General features: G+C 42.9%; 1 protein-coding gene across 2 annotated transcripts in view; it reads left to right on the forward strand.

Moving 5' to 3' along the window:
• LOC139747975 (uncharacterized) overlaps positions 1-7,545 on the forward strand; it is a 135,310-nt gene that overhangs the window by 80,448 nt on the left and 47,317 nt on the right. The gene's annotated exons all lie outside the window — the stretch shown is intronic.

A 7,545-nucleotide genomic window follows, 5' to 3' on the forward strand; every position in this document is an offset into this window, starting at 1 on the left:
TGCCGAGCATTGCGTGGTCTGGCTAGTGTGTGTGTGTGTGTGTGTGTGTGTGTGTGTGTGTGTGTGTGTGGGGGGGGGGGGGGGGGGGGGGCAGGGGGCGCACAAGTAGCCAGCTCTCGGGAGCAAAAACAAAAGTAATACCTATAGAAGAGGGAAAGTGATTTAACTTTGCGGCGAAGGGCAAGGGGGTCAGATTTGGAAATCAGCCTGGGACAGTTTATAAGTCGGACCGCGTTCAATTCAACTCTGTCAAGTAAGGTTGCAGAGCGAGAACCATCCCAAATGTGAGAGCTGTACTCCATACAAGGACGAATCAATCCCTTGTATAAACGGAAGAGAAGTTTCGACATTTAAACAGGACACTCAGTTTCTTGAGGCAGTCCTAGCTATTCCTATAATGTGGGGTTTCCAAGGGAGAGTGGATGTTACAGTAATACCAAGTATGTTCATCTAGTCAAGAGGTGGAATTACAGAACTGTCAAAGGAAAGACAGAGTTGTGAGGAGTTTCCGAGAGATGGGTAGAAAATGGGTCTGGGAGGTATCAAACTTATCAAGATTTTGTCTCCCCCACTGAGATATCCTGTCCAAGTCTGAGTTTATTGAGGAAGCTGTGTCAGGACAAGATACAGGTCGAGTGAGAGAAGAGGGAGCAGAATTGAAGGATGTGGGTGAATGCAGAGTTGAGTCGACAGTGTATGAATGCATTGGATTATTTGTGGAGGAGAGGAGATTCTTAGAAAAAAGAAAGATAAAAGTGTAGGGGACAAGACAGAACTTGAGGGACACCACTGTTGATGGAGAAAATGAAGGGGGGGGGGGGGAGGCTGACCCATCAACAACCACAGAGATAGATAAGCCAGAGCAAGAGCAAAGTGAGGGAGGGAAGCCAAAAGCCTTAGATATGTCAAGAGCAACTACATATAACTCCCTAGAATCCTTAAGGGATGATGACCAGATATTAGTAAGATAGGAAAGAACATCACCAGTGGTCTTGCATTTACGGTGATCAGAGAGAAGACTGTGATTTTCTAGGTGTTTAAGGATATGGGAGTTGAGAAGGAATTTAAAGACTTTGGGAATAGTGATGTCAAAGCAATAGGACGATAGGTAGAGGGATCAGAACGGTCATCCTTCTTAGTGAAGGTATGTATCAATGCATATTTCGAAGGAGGAGGAAAAGTTTTGGTTTTTAAGATAAGAAGGCAATACTTCTATACAATTTCAAAGTAAACATGACATATGAGCCAGAAATAAGCTTTCCTTTCTGAACATTGGTTATAATTATACAAAGGGTTCATTTGTCTTTTTATGAACTATTCTCACACCAGGGAAGGTCTAGCTCCACATACAGTAACAGAATGGAATACTGCTGTCACACCAGACCCTCATACATCAACAGTATGGAGTACTGCTTTCACACAAGGAAGGTCGGGCCTCTCATACAGCAGCAGTATGGAGTACTGCTTTCACACTAGGGAAGGTCTAGCTCCACATACAGCAGCGGTATGGAGTACTGATCTCAAAAAAGGGAATGTACAGAGCATCAAATTGGGGAAGAGTAGTGTGGTTTCAGAAGTGGTAGAGGATGTGTGGATCAGGTGTATGCTTTAAAGAATATATGTGAGAAATACTTAGAAAAGCAAATGGATTTGTATGTAGCATTTATGTATCTGGAGAAGGCATATGATAGGGTTGATCGAGATGCTTTGTGGAAGGTTTTAAGGGTATATGGTGTGGGAGGTAAGTTGCTAGATGCAGTGAAAAGTTTTTGCCAAGGATGTAAGGCATGTGTACGAGTTGGAAGAGAGGAAAGTGATTGGTTCCCAGAGAATGTCCGTTTGCGGAAGGGGTGCGTGACCTCTCAATGGTTGTTTGATTTGTTTATATATGGGGAAATTAGGGATGTGAATGCAAGAGTTTTGGAGAGAGGGGCAAGAATGCAGTCTGTCGTGGATTAGAAGGCTTGGGAAGTGAGTCAGTTGTTGTTCGCTGATGATACATCGCTGGTGGCTGATTCAGAAGAAAAACTATAGAAGATGGTGACTGAGTTTGGTAAAATGTGTGAAAGAAGAAAGTTGAGAGTAAATGTGAATAAGAGCAAAGTTACTAGATTCAGTAGGGTTGTGGGACAAGTCACTTGGGAGGTTAATTTGAATGGAGAAAAACTGAAGTAAAGAGTTTTAGATATCTTAGAGTGGACTTAGCAGCGGTTGGAACCATGGGAGTGGAAGTGAGTCACAGGGTGGCGGAGGGAGCGAAGGTTCTGGGAGCGTTAAAACTTGTGCGGAAGGCGAGAACGTTATCTCGGAGAGCAAAATTGGGCATGTTTGAAGGAAGAGTGGTGCCAACAATGTTATATGGTTGCGGGGCATGGGCTGTAAATAGGGTTGTGTGGAGGAGGGTGGATGTGTTGTAAATGAAATGTTTAAGGACAATATGTTGAGTGAGGATGGTTTAACGAAAGGTAGGAGAGATGTGTGGTAATAAAAAGAGTGTGGTTGAGAGAACAAAAGAAGGAGTGTTGAAGTGGTTTGGACACATGGAAAGAATGAGTGAGGAAAGACTGACAAAGAGGGTATATGTGTCAGAGGTAGAGGGAAGAAGTAGAAGCGGGACACCAAATTGGAGGCGGAAGGATGGAGTGAAAAAGATTTTGAGCGATCAGGGCCTGAACATACAGGAGGGTAAAAGGCGTGCAAGAAATAGTGAATTTGAACGATGTGGTATACCGGGGTCGAAGTGCTGTCAATGGATTGAACCAGGGTATGTGAAGCGACTGGAAAGGTCAGTTGGGCCTGGACGTGGAAAGGAAGCTGTGGTGTTGGTGCAGTGCACATGACAGCTAGAGACTGAGTGTGAACGAATACGGCCTTTTTTGTTTGTTCCTGGCATTGCCTTACTGGAGGGGTGGGGGGATGCTATTTCGTGTGTGGAGAAGGCATATGATAGGGTTGATAGAGATGTTTTGTGGAAGGTTTTAAGAGTATATGGTGTGGGAGGTAAGTCGCTAGAAGCAATGAAACGTTTTTACCAAGGATGTAAGGCATGTGTGCAAGTAGGAAGAGAGGAAAGTGATTGGTCCCCAGTGAATGTCGGTTTCCGGCAGGGGTGCGTAATGTCTCCATGATTGTTTGATTTGTTTATGGATGGGGTTGTTAGGGAGGTAAATGCAAGAGTTTTGGAGAAAGGGGCAAGTATGCAGTCTGTTGTGGATGAGAGGGCTTGAGAAGGGAGTCAGTTGTTGTTCGCTTATGATACAGCGCTGGTAGTTGATTCGGATGAGAAACTGCAGTTGGTGACTGAATTTGGTAAAGTGTGTGAAGGAAGAAAGTTGAGAGTAAATGTGAATAAGAGCAAGGTAGGGTTGAGGGACAAGTTTTTTTGGAGGTACGTTTAAATAGAAAAAAGTAGAGGAAGTGAAGTGTTTTAGATATCTGGGAATGGACATAGCAACGGATGGTACCATGGAAGCGGAAGTGAGTCACAGGGTGGGGGAGGGAGCGAAGGTTCTGGGAGCTTGAAGAATGAGTGGAAGGTGAGAAAGCTATCAGGTGAGAAAGCTATCTCGAAGATTAAAAATGGGTACCAATAAAGTTATATGGTTGCGAGGCATGGGCTGTAGAAAGCTATCAGGTGAGAAAGCTATCTCGAAGATTAAAAATGGGTACCAATAAAGTTATATGGTTGCGAGGCATGGGCTGTAGATAGAGCTGTGCGGAGGAGGGTGGATGTGTTGGAAATATGTGGTGTGAAGATGGCTTGACGAAAGGTAAGAGAGATGTGTGGTAACAAAAAGAATGTGGTTGAGAGAGCAGAAGAGATTGTGTTGAAGTGGTTTTGACACATGGAGAGGTGTCAGAAGTGGAGGGAACAAGGAGAAGCGGAAGACCAAATTGGATGTGGAAGGATGGAGTGAAAAAGATTTTGATCGATTAGGGTCTAAACATGCAGGATAGTGAAAGGCGTGCAAGGAATAGAGTGAATTGGAAGGATGTCATATACCGGGGTCGACGTGCTGTCAATGGACTGAACCAGGGGATGTGAAGCGTCTGGTGTAAACCATGGAAAGGTCTGTGGGGCTTGGAAGTAGAAAGGGAGCTGTGGTTTCGGTGAATCACACATGACAGCTAGAGACTGAGTCTGACCAAACGTGGCCTTTGTTGTCTTTTCCTAATGCTACCTCGCGCGCCCGAGGGGAGGAGGGTACCATTCCATGTGTGGCGGGGTGGCGACGTAAATGGATGAAGGCAGCAAGCATGAATATGTACATGTGTATATCTGTATAAATCTGTGTATGTAAATATATGTACGCATTGAAATGTATAGGTATGTATATGTGCGTGTGCGGCGTTTATGTATTTACACGTGTATGTATATACATGTGTGGGCGTTTATATATATATATATATATATATACATGTGCATGTGGGTAGGTTTGGCCATTCCTTGTCTGTTTCCTTGCGTTACCTCACTGATGTGGGAGACGGCGATTAAGTATAATGAATTATAAATATATATATATATATATATATATATATATATATATATATATATATATATATATATATATATATATATATATATATATATATATATATATATTTCTTCTTTTATTTCAAACTATTCGCCATTTCCCGCGTTAGCGAGATAGCGTTAAGAACAGAGGACTGGGCCTTTTTTGGAATATCCTCACTTGGCCCCCTCTGTTCCTTCCTTTGGAAAAAAAAAAAACCCTTACTCTTATTCACATTTACTCTTAACTTTCTTCTTTCACACACTTTACCAAACTCAGTCACCAGCTTCTGCAGTTTCTCACATGAATCAGCCACCAGCGCTGTATCATCAGCGAACAACAACTGACTCACTTCCCAAGCTCTCTCATCCCCAACAGACTTCATACTTGCCCCTCTTTCCAAAACTCTTGCATTCACCTCCCTAACAACCCCATCCATAAACAAATTAAACAACCATGGAGACATCACACACCCCTGCCGCAAACCTACATTCACTGAGAACAAATTCACTTTGAAGAATGTGTGGAAGTCGAGAACATTATCTCGGAAAGCAAAAATGGGTATCTTTGAAGGAATAGTGGTTCCAACAATGTTGTATAGTTGCGAGGCGTGGGCTATGGATAGAGTTGTGCGCAGGAGGATGGATATGCTGGAAATGAGATGTTTGAGGACAATGTGTGGTGTGAGGTGGTTTGATCGAGTAAGTAACGTAAGGGTGAGAGAGATGTGTGGAAATAAAAAGAGCGTGGTTGAGAGAGCAGAAGAGGGTGTTTTGAAATGGTTTGGGCACATGGAGAGAATGAGTGAGGAAAGATTGACCAAGAGGATATATGTGTAGGAGGTGGAGGGAACGACGAGAAGTGGGAGACCAAATTTTATGTGGAAAGATGGAGTGAAAAAGATTTTGTGTGATCGGAGCCTGAACATGCAGGAGGGTGAAAGGAGGGCAAGGAATAGAGTGAATTGGATAGATGTGTTATACTGGGGTTGACGTGCTGTCAGTGGATTGAATCAGGGCATGTGAAGAGTCTGGGTAAACCATGGAAAGCTGTTTGCGTGTGTGGACGTATGTATATACATGTGTATAGGGGTGGGTTGGGCCATTTCTTTCGTCTGTTTCCTTGCGCTACCTCGCAAACGCGGGAGACAGCGACAAAAAAAAAAATATATATATATATATATATATATATATATATATATATATATATATATATATATATATATATATATATATATATATATATATATATAATTTTTCCTTTCTTTTAAACTATTCGTCCTTTCCCGCGTTAGCGAGGTAGCGTTAAGAACAGAGGACTGGGCCATTTTTTGGAATATCCTCACCTGGCCCCCTCTGTTCCTTCTTTTGGAAAATTAAAAAAAAAAAAAAAGACGAGAGGGGAGGATTTCCAGCCCCCCGCTCCCTCCCCTTTTAGTCGCCTTCTACAACACGCGGGGAATACGTGGAAAGTATTCTTAATCCCCTATCCCCAGGCCCAACAGAACTTTCCATGGTTTACCCCAGACGCTTCACATGCCCTGATTCAATCAAACATCTCATTTCTAGCACATCCACCCTCCTGCGAACAACTCTATCCACAGCCCACGCCTCGCAACCATCCAACATTGTTGGAACCACTATTCCTTCAAACATACCTATTTTTGCTTTCCGAGATAATGTTCTCGACTTCCACAAAGTCTTCAAGGCTCCCAGGATTTTCGCCCCCTCCACCACCCTATGATTTACTTCCGCTTACATGGTTCCATCCGCAGCCAGATCCACTCCAAGATATCTAAAAACCTTTACTTCCTAAAGTTTTTCTCCATTCAAACCTACCTCCCAATTGACTTGACCCTCAACTCTACTGTACCTAACAACCTTGCTCTTATTCACATTTACTCTTAACTTTCTTCTTTCACACACTTTACCAAACTCAGTCACTAGCTTCTGCGGTTTCTCACATGAATCAGCCACCAGCGCTGTATCATCAGCGAACAACAACTGACTCACTTCCCAAGCACTCTCATCCCCAACAGACTGCATACTTGCCCCTCTTTCGAAAACTCTTGTATTCACCTCCCTAACAACCCCATCCATAAACAAATCAAACAACATGGAGACATCACACACCCCTGCCGCAAACCTACATTCACTGAGAACCAATCACTTTCCTCTCTTCCTACACGTACACATGCCTTACATCCTCGATAAAAACTTTTCACTGCTTCTGACAACTTGCCTCCCACACCATATATTCCTAGTACCTTCCACAGAGCATCTCTATCAACTCTATCATATGCCTTCTTCAGATCCATAAATGCTACATACAAATCCATTTGCTTTTCTAAGTATTTCTCACATACATTCTTCAAAGCAAACACCTGATCCACACATCCTCTACCACTTCTGAAACCACACTGCTCTTCCCAAATCTGATGGTCTGTACATGCCTTCACCCTCTCAATCAATACCCTCCCATATAATTTACCAGGAATACTCAAAAACTTATACCTCTGTAATTTGAGTACTCACTCTTATCCCCTTTGCCTTTGTACAATGGCACTATGCAATCATTACGCCAATCCTGAGGCACTTCACCATGAATCATACATACATTAAATAACCTTACCAACCAGTCAACAATACAGTCACCCCCTTTTTTAATAAATTCCACTGCAATACCATCCAAATCTGCTGCCTTGCCGGCTTTCATCTTCCGCAAAGCTTTTACTACTTCTTCTCTGTTTACCAAATCATTTTCCCTAACCCTCTCACTTTCCACACCACCTCGACCAAAACACCCTATATCTGCCACTCAATCATCAAACACATTCAACAAACCTTCAAAATACTCACTCCATCTCCTTCTCACATCACCACTACTTGTTATCACCTCCCCATTTGCCCCCTTCACTGAAGTTCCCATTTGCTCACTTGTCTTACGCAATATATTTACCTCCTTCCAGAACATATTTTTATTCTCCCAAAAATTTAATGATACTCTCTCTCCCCAACTCTCATTTGCTCAC

The sequence above is a fragment of the Panulirus ornatus genome, chromosome 71, assembly GCF_036320965.1.
Source record: "Panulirus ornatus isolate Po-2019 chromosome 71, ASM3632096v1, whole genome shotgun sequence".
NCBI lineage: Eukaryota > Metazoa > Arthropoda > Malacostraca > Decapoda > Palinuridae > Panulirus > Panulirus ornatus.